At 40.7% G+C, this 17,975-nt stretch overlaps 1 protein-coding gene across 2 annotated transcripts in view; it reads left to right on the top strand.

Annotated features, from left to right (window-relative positions):
• The window catches only part of Shisa9 (shisa family member 9), a 299,285-nt gene that overhangs the window by 220,173 nt on the left and 61,137 nt on the right, over positions 1-17,975 (top strand). The window lies entirely within an intron of this gene.

The following is a 17,975-nucleotide window of genomic DNA, read 5'->3' as shown; positions in this document are numbered from 1 at the left end:
ACAGTGTGTTCCACCATGTCTGCTTTGTCCTGTGGGAATGGGGCAGAGAGTGAGGAAATCCAACAACAGCTAGTCTGCTACAGAGTTGGGGATGAGTCTGGGGGATTGGGTCTAGAGGAAAGGATGGAGATTGAAGGTCTGAAGCTTGCCTATCTGTTTTACTCACCTACTTGATTTTCTGTTAGGCATGGTAGGCAGGTTTTCAGAAAAAGCTTGCTGGAGTTGGGGACTGGGATACAATAGGGAGAAGGAAGTTTGGAGGGAAGATCTATGTGATTCACTGGATATGAGGATGTCATGGGTTGGGGGTGGGGTGGAGTGAGGGTTGGTGGTGAAGATTGGAGTTAGCCTAACTGCTTCCTGGCTAGGGTCACTGAATTTCCTTAATTATTATGGCAAGGAGTAAACTGAACTTTAAGCCTTCTTCTCAGGGTAAGATCCTGCTTTGTTTTGTTTCTACTATTGACTATTTCTACTAGATAAAAAGCAAAACTCTGCCTCTAGATCAGAACATGAGAGATGCTCATAACTACCAAAAATGCTACCTGACCTAAGTGTTTTGTGTCTGACCAAGCCAGGGCCCTAGCTTCTAATTACAGATGAGAGTAATAGTGGAATGCCCTGGAGAACACCTTCAGACACTTCCCTATGAATGCTTGAAGGAAGATCTAGAATGTTCTAAGCATCAGGCTAGGACATTAAGGACTCTCTGATCATTTTTCTTGATATCAGACATGGTGTATGTGTTCTCTCCCACACCTCTACATCCCTTTCAATATACACCAGACCCCTGCATCTTCTAGGTACTTACTCTGTTTACACTTGTAACACACTACACATCTTACAAACCTTGCTCCCACACTCACATACTCAGCTATATGCAGGCACATATTCTTCACACTAACTGAAACATGTACACTACAAACTCACAATTACAAGAGAAGATACAGTGCTCTATGTTCACATGGTCTTTGCACATGCCTGCAAAATTGTTGGCACTACATGCCATGCTTCTCCCACAGCATCCCATCCCATCCCATCCCATCCCATCCCATCTCTCTCTCTCTCTCTCTCTCTCACTCACACACACACACACACACACACACACACACACACACACAAACACATACACACAAACAAACAAACAAAAGTCACATAGACACACCAGTGGCAAAATCTTCTTACTCACAAAATATATACACCCGGCATTCAAGTTTCCTCCAAAGTCAAGTTAACATGCCAGTGCCAGATCACTAGAGTAAACCTCAGATCACCTTTATTCTATGTGTCTGTCTGTTCTCTGTATCTATATTTGCGCACACACTCCCTATACATGTACATATCCTCATTCACCCACCCACACTCCACATTCTCATTCACATACACATGATTCTCTCTCTCTCTCTTTTTCTCTCTCTCTCCTTCACACACACACACACACACACACACACACACACACACACACACAATCTCATATACAAATTTCCTATTCATTTTCTTGAGATTCCAATTTAATAGTGAAATTTGCCTGAGGCCACATACAACCATAATCCAGGATCTCTCTCTCTTTCTCTCTCTCTCTCTCTCTCTCTCTCTCTCTCTCTCTCTCACACACACACACACACACACACACACACACACACACACACACACACGGTGTGTGTGTGTGTGTGTGTGTGTGTGTGTGTGTATTAAAGCTTAAAGAGTTTATGAGGAAATAAAATTTTCTTTGCCTATTTTTAGCTCCCCAAGGTTTTAAATTTGTCCTTATTCCCTGCACAGCAGCTTCTGGCGTTATGTAACTTGAGCAGCTCTGACTCCTGACGTCAGTACTTACTCTGGTGATGGTAACTGACTGGCTGATGAAAGATCAACACCCTTTTATCCCCTTCTCCCCAGGAGCATTAGGTGCAGGTGCCCTAGAGGAGGCGAGGAGAGAAACTCACTGCTGTGCTCAAGGGGTAGAATATGGATGTGTGTGGGGTGGTGCTTTTGTCTGGTTCTCTCAGCCTCCTTGGTGCATTGACCCCTGCTGGGTAAATATTGAAGAGCAGACCACTATGTGAAAAATTATCTGTCTCTGCCATTTGTCTCTTCACAAGTCATTTATTTATTATCTATTTATTTGCTTATTAATTTTGAGACAAAGTCTACATGTGTAGCCCATGCTGACCTTGAATTTAAGACATGCCTGCCCCAGCCTCCTACATGCTGAAATTACAGATGTAACACACTTAGCTGTATGTTTTCTGAATGGAAGGAAAGGGGAACTCCCACTCCCTGTGCTACAGTTCTGAGTCTGGGGCTGAAGGGCAGCTGGGATAGAGCTGAGGGATCTACAGAAAGAGACTACACATAGTTCTTGCTGGGGGTTGTTGACAGCTACTACAAACTTGCAGCTGAAGAGCAGATGCCATCCTGTGGGTTCATGTGGCCATAGCCCATGTCCTCCTGCAAACACGTCAACACTACATTCCATGAATTCTCCACAGTACCCACCTACTCCAACCACCAGGACCCATAGCTTTAGCCACAGGGTTACTGGGTTTTTAGAACCCACCAGGCAGCAGGGATAAAGATCCTCCTGTATCAACAGGTACAATGGCATGAGGTAGTAGTTAGGCACATGAATCTGTACCTGAATTTACTTACAGCTCTGCCATCCATTAGCTCCTTGACCCTGTGGTTATTTTACTTCTCTGAGCCTTTATCTCCTCTAAAATGGGGATTGCAGCAAGGTTGTAAAGAGATAAGCACAAGTGAGCTCAGCACAGTGCCTAGCATAGAACATGCTGGAAAGTCACCACCTTCACCCTCTTAGAAGCTAAGCTCGTCTGTTGGTCTCACTCTGGTCATGATCAACTTCTAAGAAAGCTCATTCTCATAGTTTTATTTGAGAGCCATGTGTTACTCTTTACCCACCCCTTCGATGTTTAAGCAGTTTCAGGTAGCTGTGTCTGTCAGTGTTATGCATCTTTTCTTATTCTTTCTTATTGTCTAAGCCACCATCTCCCCCTTGTCAGTTCCCCAAGCTTCTGTTCACATTTCAACACTGGGCTCAGGCATCACCCTTCATGATGTTCCAGCACAGAATTAGGCTCCATTGTTTAAAAAAAAAAAAAGGAGTTCATTGCCAAGAAATGGTAGGCAAACTTTCTCACCACTGTGCTACCACACCAAGTCCTGAAATTGGGTTTCTTTGCCCATTTTCTCCCTTCTTCTGGTACAGTTCTTCTTCTTCTTTCTCCTAAACCTCATCCTTCACCATTCAGCCCAATTAGCTTTCTTTAGAAGCTGTGAGGAACTGCTAAGGAATAGAACTCACAGCAGCCTCAATGACCTCAGGTTACTCCTAGCTTTGCTACCCAAGTGCATTCTGGGGGCTGTCATCATCACAGCTGGAGGCTTGACAGAGAATTCATATTTAACCCTACTTCATCCCCAAGAACCAGAATATGAATGTTAATAATGACAGGATTCATTTCTCATAGCAAAGAAGGAGGAGCTTTATCCAGGGATCTTCTCCCATGCCCTGATAGAGACAGACAGGTCAATAAGTCAGGTGAATACATGACCATGGAGGAGAACCCAGATAGGTAGTTTATCTAAGATGCCATTGGGAAGCCAGTCTTGGCCTGTCCTTCTTATTACATCCCTGAATAATCATTCTGTATTTTACGTTTTCTGTAATCTGAAATGATCTCTCAAATTCTGACCCATTTTTCCCTCTAAGGGAGAACTAGTACACACTTGGCTGCTTTGTCTCTGAATATTATTTATTTCACTTGCATGCAGCTTTTATTTTTATATCATTGTTAATACGAAGAGGGGGCTCTACAAAAGAGGTGGCCCAGAGTGATACCCACTCTCTTCTATTTTCAGAAGATCACATCCTCTCTCCCTTTGACTGAACAACAGCAAGCTTGCCTTCCTATGGTCACATGACCATAAAGATTCTGTCACTGTAGCCTACTTGTTTTACTGGTATTTTTATATATCTTATCCACCCAGACATATTACCTCAAATCCCCTCAATTAGTATCTATTGCTACTGTTTTTATATAAAGCACATTTCCAAATTTACATGGCTGCATAATTAAACCTTTACAAACACTTTGAACCAAATGCATTTTAGATGCCTGTAACTCGCCAGAAGCATTTCTCTCATTCAGGAAAACAGACTCTGCACACCAGCACATGTCACCTGAAGCCTTTCTCACCTTGCTCTGACCTGATTAAAAGAGAGGGTAACTAGGCACTTAGGAGGCATCCATAGGAAAATTTTCTTCGACAAATAAATATATAAGACCTGAGGGTACAGAGAATCTAGCCTTTTTAAATCATTGTATCCTGGTAGTTTATGGGACATAATAAAGTTTAACTGGATTTTGAATGGATAAATGTCCAGAACCCATAATCAGTTCTGTAGACTTTGTCTACCAGGAAAAGATCAGGGAAGTAAACAAAGAAGGACCATGAGCTCATGCATATCATCATATCATATCATCATGCTGCCTTTCCTTTATGCATCATGCATCTTCAACAATAGAACCTTGAAAACACCCACAGCTGCACAGAAGAAATCTACCACTCCCTAGAAATGTATTCTGGCTGAGCTTTTTGTTTCAGACTCACCTTCTGTCCCCTGCCAATAAACCTGCTCTTCTCTGTATGAGTTTAGAGAGGCTGTCTGTTCATGTGTATCCCTAGTCTTGGTGGCTGTCTCTGCTTTTCACCCCATTTCACTGCAGTGTCTGACTGTATCAGGGCTGATAGACTGTCAACAACAGAGCCCACCTGTAGACAAATGAAACAGATTCAGACTCTATTAAGAGAAATTTAGACTAGCCCCAACAACACAGGAAATGCTTGAAATCCAGACTTTAGAGGAGAACAGATGCAGAAATCTGGAACTGGAGGGTTCTTTCAGTGTGCTTTGTCATTGAGAATATTGAACTTCAACTGTTTCCAGTTACTAGGGCTACTCAACTCAAAAGTTCAAATTCCAAGGCTTACCTTGGGACTCTGTTTATTCTGTGGTCTTAGTGAGGATGGAAAACCAGTTTGAAGGATTAATTGTGTCAGGAGAAGGAGGAACAGATGTTGTGGTAGGTAGAATAGTGCCCCAATGGCATCTTTGTACTGACTACTAGGAACTATGAGCAGGTTATGTTACATGGTAATGAAGAATTAAAATTGCAAATAAAATTAAGACTGCAGACCAGTTAAATTGAAATAAGGAGATTAACCTGAATTCTCAGAGCAGGCCAGTAGAATCTCAGGGTCTTTTCAATGTAGAAACGTGGAGGGATGTCCAAGTGTCAACTGACAAGATGGGCGGGAGCTGAGAGTCAAAGAATAGGGCGTCCTCTAGTGGCTGAGAAAGGCAAGGAAATGGGTTGACCTAGTCTCTAGAAAGAAATGCAGCTCTATATTTATTCCATTTTCTTTTTTATTTGAGTTCATTAATACATGCTGGGCAAGCACTCTACTCCTGAGCTACTGCCTCAGTTGTCTTCTACATTTTATTTTGAGACAGGACCTCACTAAATTATCCAGACTGGGTTTTGAACTCACTTTACAGCCCAGGCTGGACCTAAGCTCTGAATTGCAGGCCTGTACCACTAGGCCCAGTGATCTGTCTAGTCTTTGAATTTAGTCTTGTGAGACCCACTTTGGATCTATGACCTGCAGAAATGTTTTGATGGGTGGCAATTTGTCATAGCATGGAAAGGACATGAACACAGATATCCATCAGGAGAACAACATGTGTCAGAAACAGAGTGTGCCTGGGAACACTTTTTTTTTTCTGTTGGGTTTTAATGGTGCAGTCCATGGGGGGATGGAAAACCATAGCATTTTCTCAAGGTGTAAGCCAGAACAGATGCATAGACAGTGGATGCCTCCCTAGGTCTTGGCTTTCTCTGACAGTGTGCAAAGTCAAGATATCCGATATTGTTCTACAAGTTAATGGCAGAATGCCAGTGCATGAATTTTTAGGAGGAATGGAGTCTCTAGAGCTTGCTTTGCATGGATTCTTTAGATGTGATAAATGATGTGCCAATTTCACTCCATTAGAAACTCCCACAAGCAGAGAAATGTGGCTCTCTGGAAGGAAACAAACCTGATGTTCCAGGACATCTGCCAGTCTTCTCTGGAGCATGGAAAAATATTGTACTTGATGATCGTTCGTTGTGACTACACTTCTGCTCTGGGGAATGTGGTACTTTTCTCTGCAATGTTTGGGAAGGAGGCATCTCTGGGTATTGGTCTCTGCCCATCAGAAATCAGTGTTGTGATATAATTACATTTGTGAAGCAGATGGATCATCCATGAGCACGTGGCTGAAGCTCCTGTCACAGTTAGAGGAAACAGATCTGAGGGTTGGGTGGGAGTGGTGGTGTGGCTCACTGTGCCTTTCTGTTCTCAGATAACAGCCACTTAACTTGGGCCTCTGATGTTTTTGCAAGGATGTTGGCAGGGAGATAAATCCAAGGCTTGGGGAAGGAAATCAATATTTATTAAGTACCTAGAGTGTGCTGGGCTATTTCTATACTTGTCTATTTAATATATACACTATTATTATTGTGTGTATGTGCACAGCATATCTGTGTGTGTGCACATGTGTGCAGATGCATGTGCAAGCCATGACAGATATGGTAGGACAGGTGACAACTTTGTGGAATCAGTTCTCTCCTTCCATCTTTTACATTGGTTCTGTGGGGCAAACTCAGGTCACCAGGATTATAGCAAATGCCTTTAACCACAGAACAATCTCACCAGTCCTCATTTAATATTGAAGACAAATCTAAGAAACAGGTTTGGCTATGGCTGTCTTATATGTAAGAAAACTAGGGCTTGAAAAAATCAGAGTTAGGGGACTTACAGGTATTTTTAGTGCATCCCACTAATTTTGTCTAGGTTCTTCTAACCAGCCAACAGAATGTTGCTGGTCTTTATACTTCCCAAGAAATACTTTCTCTGAGTTTTGAATGAGGCATGCATCTTCCTCAGCACAGTTAAATATGAGTAGAAATGAATTTCTTCCACATGAAAACCTGGAGAACCAATACTCAATTTTCTGTGTACTTTTTGCCTCCACTATGGTAATGGAATGGGCCCAAAGAGATTCATCTGTCATCTGGTTCTGGCCATAAAAGGGGGCACAGAGATCCTGCTCAATGTATGAGAGTCATAAATTCTGAGTGAAGAAGAACTGATCATTGTCTTGAGCAGCTAACCATTTCAAGACTGTTGGGTGGGCAGCACCACTCTGAAACAGCTGCAAAAGAGAAGAATTGAAAATTGGTCATTTGGTTAATCTGGAATCAAATTTACACTTTTGCATCTAGTCTGCATGGTATCGAGGAAGTTAGAGTTTTTAATTCATGGTCTGTGTAGAGAACTGACATGCCAGAGTTCTCAAACAGGATGTCATAGATCTCATACTTTGTAAGGGTCACTTATGTATCTCCAAGAAGGTGGCAAAGAATGGGGTTCCATCTCTCTTTCTATATCCTTTACAACATATATGATGCTCATATCACAGATGCTTTTTATTGTATTGTAAAAATAATATTTTACTAATTCATTGAGAATTTCATACAATAGAGCTTGTTCATATTTATTCCTTCCTCCAGCTCTTCCCAGATTCATCTCCACATCCTTACTCACCCAACTTCATGTTTTTGTTTTTTTAAAAGCCCTTCTAGTACAATTTCTATCACCCAAATACTCTTGGGTGTCCGGCCATTTCCTGGAGTGTGGTCAGATCCTTAAAGAAAACTTATGCTCCTTACTTCAAGGACTTGAATTGCCTATGTATTACCAAGAACACAGGTGGGGAGTGGGCATACTGCTTGGCCAACAGCTCACAGATGGCTTTAAGATAAATAAACCAGTTTCTTCAATACTTAATTTTTCCCAGTCAAATATTTTAAAAGTCAATTGGGGGTTCCTATCATTACACTAATATGGGATATCTGCAATGCTTTACTGTCTAAGCCCATAACTAGTAATGTGGGTATGCTGCACACAACATAAAAATTATATGTACACAAATAAAATAAACTTATAGAGACTTCTTTAAAAACATTCTGGCAAGTTATCACACACACATACAGCATACATTCACATGCAAATAAAACCAAAATTAATGAAATTAAGTATTCTGTGGTAGTTTCTTTGAGAAGGTATTGGGTTAAGTACCCACCCACTTACAAGACAGGTTTGGAGAGGAAAAGAATAATCCTAACCATGGTCTAGACTCTGATTCTTCTCATCTAATACTACATTAATTCTATTTTCCCAAAAGGAAAGAACCCTATTTCTTATTATATGAATGAACTTCTTTCACTCTTAAGGGATCAACATTCTGTACCCCACATGACAACATGGAAATCTCCTATAATAATCAGTTCCTCTTTGCTCTTTAAGCTAAATCATAGATGCTTTTAAAATATTTCTAGTAGGAACTACTGGACTGGATAACAAGTAAACAAATTGAAAGATGAGTAGTGGGACAAGAAAAGCCAAGGCAGGGAAGCTGGGAATGGAAGAAGCTGGTCTGTCATGAGATGGACGGGAATGGAAGACAGGTAGGGAGAAATGCATTAGACTGGGTTCCAACGGATGAACTGGACTGTGAATAGAATACCTTAAAATGAAGTAGATTGAAATAGAATGCACTGGAAGATGAGTCAGATTGAATGAAGTAGATAAAATAGAATTGTTTGTTGTTTTAAAAATTGTGTGTGGTTGCGTTTATACACATTTATGTACATATGGAGGCCACAAGCTAACATGCATGTGCATATGGGGGCCATAGGCTAACATTGGTGTGTCTTTCTGTTTGTCTCTGTGTTTATCTATCTATCTATCTATCTATCTATCTATCTATCTATCTATCTATCTATCATCATCATCTATTTATTATCTTTGAGACAAGATCTCCCATGAACCTAGAGCTACTGCTTATCTCAACTGACTGGGCAGTGAGCTCCAGAGGTCTGCCTGTTCCCATCCACCCTCCTTCCAGCACTAGGGCTACAAATGCAGATCACCATGCCTGTGGTTTGATGTGAGCATGGGTGGGTGGGGCTGCACTCAGGTCCTCATGCAGTAGCAGGAGCTTCACTGACTGAATTTTTGTCCCAACCCCCAATTATTGTTTTAAAGGAGTAGAATAGAAGGAAATGGATTGGGGTGGAAGGCAACGTTTTTTTTCTGGTTCTCTGCCTTCCTATTACTTCTCGTCCTGGGACTATTTTTGCGACTGTAAGTAGTCAAAATAAAGTCGAGGAAGCAATGCCATCGTTAACAGCATGTCTCATGTCTAAGGGGAATAATTGTGATTTCCTCATTAGCTCCACCAGATTGCCTTAGAGATTGGCTTTGGTCTTCAGAGGTGGGGGATGGGAAAGAGAGAGGGAGAAAGAGAGGGGGAGAGAGGGAGAAAAGGAAAGGGGAAGGGAGGGAGAAAGAGAGAGGGGAGAGGTCAGGGTATATGAGGACACAGGGCTAAATGTTGCTGCTCAAGAGGGACACTTGGTCAGTTCCATTTGGCAAAGTGCATCTTACTGTATCATTAGCTTTCGACCTTTCCCACTTTTCTTTTCTCCCCGACCCTATTTTGTGTCTGCTGTATAGTAACAACAGGCTTTCTCTGCTTTATCCTTTCCTCTCCCAGAACGAGAGAATGTGCTTGGAAACAGTTGCCGAGGGAGCAATCTTGTTTTTGAAAAAGAAACAAAAAAAAAAAAGAAAGAAAAATGTGTTTGTGGGGATGCCAAGCCAGAGTGAGCCTTATTTAAGCAAGTGAGGTGGTGGGGATGTGTTTACACAGCAAGAAAGCACAGGCTGGGCATCTGCTGTCTCTGAGTGGATGGCATTTTGAAAGGACTTTATGATCTATCTGTTAATTCATTGTGACTGCTTGGAGTCCAGGAGAGTGTGCCTTCCTGGTGCTATTCATGTAGCTTGGGTTAAGCAGCAGAAAATTGACAGCCAGTCTGAGCCTGTGCTTTCCTAATAGAAATCTGTGGACGCACGGCCCAGGCATTGCCACTGTGCATTACTGGGTGCATCCACACTGCTGGGAGGATTAAATGGGGTGCTATATGATATATGCTTGGGATAGGGCCAACCATATAACAAGCTCTAAACAAGAGCCCACATTAACTATATGCTCAAATATATCTGCTCACCATCCTGTATAAACTCATTGATAGGTCTAATTGTGCACACACAAGTTATATGTTGCAAAATTGTGTACACCAAGAGTTTGGCACACCTATGATATTATGTTGACATGAGGAGGTCTATTTAAATCCATAACTACACATAGATTTGCAGATGTGCTCGTATATACATGACTCTACAGTGCATGTGCACCAAAAGATAAAGCAGAAAATATGGAATTGAATATTTATAAATACAATTTGCAAAGTTCCTTTGGAAACATAGCTGAAGGCATTTGAAATCTTGTTCAAAAGAAGATTAGAAAATTGTTTGTGCTTCATTCTTTCATGGTTTCAAGTGATTCTTTTATTTCCGACCCCTTTATTGTACCTAGTCTTCATCTTAACTGCCTATCCGTCCATCCATCCATCTGTCCATCCGTCCATCCATCCATCGATCCATCCATCCATCGACCCATCCATCCATCCATCCATCCATCCATCCATCCATCCATCCATCCATCCATCCACCTGTCCATTCATTCCACTAAGATGACCTGTGTACTCACTCTGTGTTAAACATAGTGCTAGGCATTGTGCCTGTAAGACAGACATGAGTCTATCTTCTTAGAACTTCTAGTCTATATTGACATTGAGCAAATTGCTTGATAATATGCATGAATCAATTTACAACTGCAGAATGCTATTGAATACATTTTAATTCTTGATCAACACAGACTTTACGGTCTTAGATTTTGAAGCTGAAATAGCAGGAGTCAAATGCCAACTCTGCCATTGATTTGCTATGTCTTGGCAATTTACATAACCTTTCATCACCCCAGTTTCTCATCACTAAAACAGAGGTCACAGAAATTCATGTGCAACAAAGTTTGGTGAGGAATGAAAGGCCACATCATGAGAACATTTAAAACAGATTGTGACACTTATTAAGTATTATATATTATTACTAAAATTGCTCTACTCAGAAAGCCCTTTGCACTTGGGGGTGGAACTCTGAACTGCACCGAGCAGTTCCTGTGACCGGATAACTGTCATCACCTCTCACTTCCCCAAAGTGAGGGCCCTCCTATACTCTGAAACATTGATTCCCCTCCCATTTCTCAAGGACCTGGTGGTGAAGATAGCTTTGACCCTTTCTCTGAGAAAAGACTTTCAGCAAACCAATGGAACCCAGCCAGTCTCCCCCTCTACTTGTCTGATGTAGATATTTTTCTCATTTGACTTACTGCTGGAGTTTGGACATGGGCTTCTTAGAGCTTCAAATGTTCCAGTCTCAAAGATCAAATCCTTTCTGTGCCTCATGAGGAAAATGTGATGACAATTTTTCCCTGGTGCTAACCCCTCTTACCTCTCCAGACTCAACAGCATTCAAACCCTGCTCTGTTTCTTACTAGTGGAGGATAATTTGTCTTCCCTGAAGTAGAGGCAGCTTGAGCTCTTAGTTGCAAAGCAAAGAAACAAATTCTACATAACTGTAGCAGAAAATGAATGCATGGAAAAGGTATTAGGGAACCACAAAATCGTTAGTGTGTCTGAGAAGCTCAGGTTGCAGCTCCTGAACTGTCCTCTGATCTGTGCCACAGATGATGTGCAGGTCCAGTCCCCTCCTTCCAGGCTGAGCAAAGTGTCCCTGTGTAAGTGTGTAAGCCCAAGGTTCCAAACAGCTCTCCAGAAGTCTCTAAGAATATTTATTCTTGTTATAAAGTCAAGTTTAATCCAACTCCCTCAAAGAGTTTAGAATCGAGAAGGTCTCACTCCGTAAGACTAAGCAATTCATTTGGAAAGTGACAGAAATGGTTATTGGTTCATTTCCAGAGCATCTTGCTTTTCTCTTCATAAACATTTGCTACATTTCTACTTTACCAAAGCCTTCTTTGGAATAAGGTACCATAGGCATCAGATACTGACAGACAGGTCTCTCTTAGGGAGATGTCCAATTATTTTACCATTGTCCAAGGCCTAGGTTCAAGTCCATGTCCTCGGTGCTCTTCACACCATCTAGGTCTGAATGGCTCTGGAGCTCTCATGCCTCCTCTTCACCATCACTCTTGTTCTTTCTACCACAAGGATTTATTGAGGGTCTGTGTCACAGCAGAAACCAAGTGGATAATGAAATAAACAAGCTAACTACTCTCAGGTAAAGTAAACAAGAAAGGAATCATTTTTTATTGTGTGAAATGTGATATAATTTAAATAAACTGCAAAGTCCATTCAAATAAAGAGGTAAATCAGTATCCATGGGAAGAAGCCAAGGTATATATGGATCGTTCAATAGATGTGATCTGGTTGTTCTGGGGACCAATACAAAGTCAACTGGCTAAGAGCCATGGGGGAAAGATGGCAACAGATAAAGTTGATTAGTCCCTAGCATCCTGGCTTATGCTGTCAGCATCTACAGAATGGACTGAATCTCTTGTTTTTTTGTTTGTTTGTTTTATCACAAATACATCCAGGGATATGCATTACTAATATGCACCATTCACTCAAGAAGTACCTAACTGCTCTTGGCTGACATTTATCCTTATTATATTGCCCTAGTCTCTTCAAGTGAAGTTCAAATCAGAAGCCCACCTGGTCCTATCCTAGCTTAGGTGGGATATGTTTTCGTGGGGTGGATTTTTCCAGTGCAATCCCTTCAGGATATCTGAACCCAATCATAGAGTAGGAGGACCTCAATCAGATGGGAAATTCTCCTAAGGTCTCTTTGGAGTCAGTTTTTACATTCTTCTGAACTTAGTTTAAAGACATTCTCTGAGCCTGATGTTTAACAACCTCCTTGTCAAGTGTTTACTTAGACTTTTAGAAAACATATGCCAAGATCATGCTGACAGAGAGAAGTGGTAACACACGGCCCCTTCTAATCCTTTAGCCTCTGGCTGAGATGGGCTGGGGAAGAACTCAACCTCCTCTTATACACCACTATTTCCAAAGAATCAGATTCTCAGCTTCATGGTGGTGATGGGTATTGAAATGACCCATTTCTGTTCTTAGCCCCTTTTGTCCTGAAGGAGATTGGAAGCTTGGCATGTCAGCTAGAGCTTTACCAGTATTTACTGGAAATGGGAAACCATTAGAAAAATAAAAAATTAAAAAAAAAAAGATTTTGAAGAAGCCATGGACATGCTCAGACTTTTCTGTTTTAGTTGGCTTCAGGAAGTTCTGCAAAGAGAACCATAGGCGGTATTCCATGTTGCCTGGGATTCTGGACATGTCTGTGGGAAATAACTTTTCTTATATCAATGGGATACTCTTTGTGATTCCACCAGTTATCTCTCCTGCTTCAGAGGCCTCTATGCCACCAGAATTCACTGCCCATCAGAGACCTGAGTCCCGGCAGCATTGTTGAGTGATGTCTCTTAATCAACCTTCTAATATAATCTTGCAGCATTCTTCTGAGCAGCACTGGACCAGTTAGCTATTGTTCTTCCTTCCAATTTTGTCTTGTTACATCTTTCCTATCTCAATCTTGAACCTGTACTTGAAGCTGAGATACCACATGCACATCCTTTTATAAGTAGTGAGTCCTTTGAACAGCCAGTAAATGCAAGATAATGTTCTGAGTTGAATAAGCATGAGGAATTTGGACTCTGCCCTGAAAAACACTCACTTCTTTTTATTTTTTCCCCCTGATTAGTGCAGGAGTTTACCAAGATTTGGGGACTTTAAATGAGGGGCAGTAAGAAAACATGATAGCAGAGCTGGCCTTAATGTGTGGCTGTCAATAGCAGATAAATTCATTCATGATCCACGATGCTCCAACACAAAGCTTAAAGTAAAGAGAAAGGCAGGTGTTTGGGTGGGAGGTGGAAAAGAGCTTTCACTTCTGGAGACAGAGCACATGCACATACATCTCATGTTTTTGGAGACTAGTTGGCATAGAAGAAATAAGAAGAATGTGTTTTTAGGATTTTTTGAGTGGGAGTAGAATGGTGTAATTCTTTCCTGTGAAGCAGGCAAGGGAAGCATTTGTCTGGATATAAGAGAATTCAGACATGAATTCAACAAGATACTCAGCTGATTTTAACAGGACTGTCAAGGAAAATGGCTGTGAGAGGCAGGGGTGTTCTTTTGTACCTCACATTAACATCAGTCACTGTGCTGGGGGGAGAACATCTTTCATGCATGGAGCTGACGTCTAGAACAGTAAACCAAGTTCCATTAAAATAAGCCTGAGACCCGTCCAGATTCTTGCCTCTGAGAAAACCCGATGGTAATTCAAAGACCCAAGAAGAGGTAGGTCAGCTCTGGACCCTGACAATAGTTAACCATGGGGGCTTGTTATGATGCTAACTTTAAGTAGTTGGTGGCATGCAATTGGCAAAGGAGCAAGCTGAAGAGGACTTTAGCAACGTAGAAGTTAGAGACTTAAAAAAGATTTGAAACATTTAGAAGAAGACAATAAATGTAGTCAGTTAGAGGAGACTATATTGGTATAAGAAAAAGAGAAAGGTTCTAGAGTCCTTTGTATTTTATTACACTGGAATCACACATCCTGTTGTCCAAAGATGGTTGCTCCTAATGTGAATCAATGAGGTATTTAAAAAAAAATACTTCATTGAATTTTTAAGAAGAAAATTAAAGGAAAATGGTAAGGAATAAAGCTTTTTAAAATCCATTTTCTATCATTTTAATATTCAAGTTTTATTTTAAATTGTGTGTGTGTGTGCACATATGTGTGCCTTTGGAGGCTAGAGGTGTGGGATCCCCTGTGAGCCACACACTGTGGTGCTGGGATCTGAACCTCTGCAAGAGCAGTCATTCCTCTAGCACCTACCGTACAAAAGGCAAATGTTTGCTTGAGAAAAGTGAGCAGGTCACTTCACACTGTTTCCATTTGCTTGTCCCTGAAAGGAAGTTCATGAAACTTAACACCGGGGTCACAGTAAAGATGCAGTCATCAAATGTGGATGAGAGGACCTACCTGGAGCCAATAAACCTCAGTATTTTAATGGACTAATCTTCATTCCTCCTTGAGGACATTTCTTAATATCTCCAAACCAACTATATTCTACTTTGCAAAGTTCTTTGGCTATTGCCATTTTTTAAATTTCTGTATTAATTTTTAAAAATACATATAGGAGGAAGGGGAAACTGGTTGATATGTAAAATAAATAAAAAATTTAATTAAAAACATTTATTTTGTATGAGAGAGAGGGAGAGAGAGAGAGAAAAGAAATAGAGAGAGAAGACTTTGCCATGCATATAGGGGTGCCCATGGAAGTCAGGAGAGAGCATCGGATCACATAGCATTACAGGCCATTATGATCTGCCTGACATGGGTGCTGGGAACTGAACTTGAGTCCTCTGGAAAAGCAGGAAGCCCTCTTAACCACTCAGCTATCTCTCCAAATGCTATGTATGAATTTTTGGAAAGAATGCTATTTCTGTTTTTAAAAAGCCTGTTTAGATTGTGATTTCACTAAATTTATAGGTCAGTTTGGAAGATTATTGACAGCTTAATTAATCTTGTGTCTATTTATGAATTTCTATACATTTAACTTAAGACCTTAAAAGTATCTCTTGATAATGTTTTTTTTTATTTTTTGAACTAATTAATTAAAAATTTAAATTTCATATATGCATATTATATTATAACATTCCCCCCCTTCCCCCAGTCTCTCCTGTGTCTTCCCACCTAGCTCCCTCTCAAATTCACAGCCTCTTTTCCTTTAATTGTTATTGTTACATATGTATATATATGAATATATATATATATATATATATATATATATATATATATATGAATATATATATATATATATACAACCTGCAGAACCTCCATATAGTATTCTTCATATGTAGATGTTTTTAGGACTGACCACTTGGTAACCAGTTCTGGGACTTGTCTCTGGGGAAGACTGATTGATTCTCTCTTTCTCAACAGTCATTAACTGCTTGTAGTTCTTCATCGAGGTATGAGGACCCCATATACCTAGCCAACTACCGATGGCTAAAGCAGCCATATAGAGCCCACTACTACCACTTTCCAAAACAGTGTAATCTCTAATGGCATTCCAAATACTTACGCTTATACCCACAGATAGCTGCAGCCCCACCCTCATCAAAGAAGCTTCCTTTTTCAGTGGAGACCACTATAGAAAGCCACAGCTGGTCAAAATGCAGAGCGCCACTGATAATGGGGTACCCACCCTCACTGACACAACTCCAACACAACCCCTGCACCTAAGGGTGTGAGGTTCTCAATGTATACATCTTGCACATTGTCAGACTTATCCCTAAGTATCTGTGATGCTATTTGTAAGTATTTTCTTGCCTTTCCATTTCTATCAGCTCATTACTAGTCTATAGAATGGCAATTTATTTTTGTATATTGATTTTATGGCCTATGACCTTGTGAAAACCAGCTACTAGTAGTAATTATTAGTTTTATGTAGATTTTGAAGAAATGATTGGTATTTAAAAATATATTTCAAAGGATTTTTCTATACAGGTGATGGTCTCACTTGCAAATAGGGAATTTAAATTTTTCTTTTCACTTGGTGTGGTAGTGCACACTTTTAATCCCAGCACTTGGGAGGCAGAGCTAAGTGGATGTCTGTGAGTTCCAGGCTACCCTGGTCAACAGAACAAGGTCCAGGACATCCAGAACTACAAAGAGAAACCTTGTCTAAAAAAAAAACAAAAAAACAAAAAAACAAAAAACAAAAAAAACAAAAACAAAAAACAAAAAAACCCCAAACAAACAAAAAAACCCCAGAAAACAAACAAATACACAGTTTTTTCTTTTCAAATGTGCTCCCCTCCCCGTGTAGCTTTGCTATTCTGTATTGGAACTGCATTGGATCAGAACAGGCAAGACACACAGACCTCTAGTTTCTGATCATACTGGGAAGGCTGAGGCATCTGGAAAAGTCATTAATATCTAAAATGAGTTTGAAGAGGCTCTCCTCTGTGTTCTACTTTGCTGAAAGTTTTACCTGGTGATAAATGTTGGATTTTATTCAGTGTTATTTTTCCTGCATCCGTTAGACTCATGATTTAGAGTTGCTTGTTAGACTCTTGGTGCTAGGAACTGCCCAGAGTGTCACATAGGAAACCAGCCTTGAGTTTATGGGATGGCTACCATTTGGTCATGATACACCTTTGAAGTATATGCTGTTAAGTAACCTGTATGGAGAATATTGGTCAATAGTTTTCCTATAGTTTTGTTTTGTCTGATTTTGTGATCAGCACAAGCTGTCTTCTTACAGTTAAGATATGAGGCAGTCCCTCCTTTTTGATGGTGGAAAGGATTTGTTGTCTCTTGAAATGTTTCTGTGGTGGTAGTTGAATTCATTCACTGAGGTCTTCTCACATGAACATTTCTGCTGTAGATCACTCTGCATGTTCTGAGCAAGTACAGCCTACACATCTTGTATGTTGTGCTTCTGTTTCTCTTTAGCACAAAACACATCCTCATTTTAAACTCAGCTTTCCCCCCTTTGATTTATAGTTTTGTTTTTACAACTGTATTTTCAGGTTTAAATGCCATATCTGCATCTAATTTCATGGGGGCTGTAGTTCCTTTCTTTCTCCTCCCTTCTCTCTTCCTTCCTTCCTCCCTCCCTTCCCCCCACCTCTCTTTCTGACAAGGTCTTATGCAGCTCAGGCTATCCTTAACTCTCGCCTTTATCTCCCAAGTGTTTGGATTATAGGTGTGCTCCACCAAAACTGGTTGTCAGCATACATGCTGTGTGACATGAGCAGACACTTCCTTGTTATCAGTTTCTGTGTGTGATTCTGCATCACGCAATAGCCTTGCATGATATGGACACT

The sequence above is a fragment of the Onychomys torridus genome, chromosome 8 (assembly GCF_903995425.1).
Source record: "Onychomys torridus chromosome 8, mOncTor1.1, whole genome shotgun sequence".
NCBI classification, from domain to species: domain Eukaryota; kingdom Metazoa; phylum Chordata; class Mammalia; order Rodentia; family Cricetidae; genus Onychomys; species Onychomys torridus.
Note: the sequence above shows the minus strand (reverse complement) of the source record. Positions and strands in the feature narration are given on the sequence as shown.